General features: G+C 62.6%; 1 pseudogene; it reads right to left on the bottom strand.

Annotated features, from left to right (window-relative positions):
- Positions 1-842: 842 nt before the first annotated feature.
- Positions 843-1103, bottom strand: LOC113405680 (annotated as a pseudogene).
- Between the last annotated feature and the right edge of the window lie 818 nt (positions 1104-1921).

Here is a 1921-nt window from a genome sequence, read left to right as displayed (position 1 = left end):
AGCGCCGCTGCCCTGACGAGTCAAGCAGCCAGGCCCTGCCCAGAGAGAGTCCATGGCGTCTCCCCGTTCAGCTCCCGCCGCAGGAGGCGCCCTCGGAGCACGGCGCGAGTTACAGACTGCGCCCGAGGCGAAGGCAGGCAGCAAGGTTCAATTAAAGGAATTCAGCCCATTAACCGTCAGATGAGAACCGTGAGCCCCAGGGACGGCAGATCCCAATGGGAATACTGCACCTGGACGCACACAGACAGAACGGTATTCCCACTGGGATCCCCTTCTTATAGCCCCTGGGGGAAGACAGGACACTGGGCGAGATGGATCTTTGGGCTGACCCAGGATGGCCGCTCTCAGGTTCTTATCCAGCTGTCCGGGAAGTGCTAAGTCCCATCTTCAGAGCCTACGCATTGCTCCTGGGACTGGGCGAGCATATCCGTGCTGCAGGGCGTGAGTGATCAGGCAGTTGGGCTGGGCCAGGTATGCTGGGCGAATCTGCACTGCTTAGCACATGCCCACATGAGAGAGTAGGTTCTTAACAGGGAGAGGAAGTAACCCGTGGAAATTTCCCGTGGGCCATGGTGCTTGTTTCAGTCCAGCCCAGATGTTTTTCCAGAAGCTCTGCTCTGGGCTGGGCTATCCAGGGGGTTGGACAGGATGAGCACAATGGTCTACGAATCACCTGAGCCGGAGCGAAGCTGCTGCCTTGAAGGAAAGGCCTTTCACCCTCACCCCCACAGCAGCAGCCCACGGGGACCCAGCTCAGGTTTCTCTCGCCACCTGCCCAGGGAGGAGGGCATGTGCCAGGCCCACTCTCCAGCGGCATCACTAGCCCACCGGGCCGCAGGTACCTTGGTGCCGTGGTAGAAGTCGTCCACGCAGGTGGCGTTCATGAAGGTCTGGTGGAAGTGAGTGCTGGTGTCGATGCCGCCCGGGATCACCAGCTTCCCGGTGGCATCGATCACCTTGGCCCCTCCCGGGATCATGAGCTCCCGGCCCACTTGCTGGATGATGCCGTTCTCGATGTAGACGTCGGCCTCCAGGGTGCAGTCGTCATTCACCACCTTCCCCCCCTTGATGAGGATCCGCATCGTGGCCGAGTTGGCAAGCATGGCTCTGAAAGGGGAGACAAGCAGCGGGTTAGGGTCAGCCACCCACAGGCCCCTGCAGCCCCCCACCATGCCAGTGCCTGCCTGGCACCACTACAGCACCTACAGGAACCCCCCCACCCCCGGCCAGACCCACTGCTTCCATCCCCAGCAGCTAGCGAGATGGCCGGCACTCAGGTGAGACCTGGTCACTGCAGCAAAGGACAGAGGGGGTCTACTTCCCACCCACAGCCGTGGCAGCTGGTGGAACAGAGGGCCTGGGAGGGAGATGCGGCGTCAAGCGGCCGTGTGTCGGAAGGGGGGTGGCCGGACAGATTCGAGAAGGGCGAGCTTCTGGGGCTGGTGGATTTTGGGGGAGTCACATGCACTGACTGAGGGGGCAGAGCTTTTGGAGGGAGCTCTTGTTAGTGCTGTCCCAGCACAATGCCAGGCACAAGGGCAATGCAGGGTCACTGCAAAGAGCCACTCTGTCCCGGGGCTGGAGGGGAAAGGACATAGCACAGCTGCAGCCCTGAAGGAGCTGTTAGCCGCCACCTCCCTCCCTCCAGCAGCGCACTCAGGGCCAGCCTGGGCTGTCCGAGAGGAGGGGGGGTCTCAGACACCTGGCCCCATACGAGTGCCCATGCGCTGCCCCACGGAGCCTTGCTGGCTTTGACTGTGGGGGCAGCCCCTTCTCTGCTGCCATAGACACAGCACGAGGGGCTTGTGGCCCAGGCAGCACTTCAGGCAAGCAGGTGCTCACTGCCCAGCATGCGCTGGGGACGCAGCTGGCTGCCAGGAGCCAGGGAGAGACCGCAGCGGGGACTGGGCGAGGCAGGCAT

The sequence above is a fragment of the Terrapene carolina genome, unplaced genomic scaffold, assembly GCF_002925995.2.
Source record: "Terrapene carolina triunguis isolate 2854851 unplaced genomic scaffold, T_m_triunguis-2.0 Scaffold48381, whole genome shotgun sequence".
Taxonomy (NCBI): Eukaryota; Metazoa; Chordata; order Testudines; family Emydidae; genus Terrapene; species Terrapene triunguis.
This window is presented reverse-complemented; position numbering and strand designations above follow the sequence as displayed.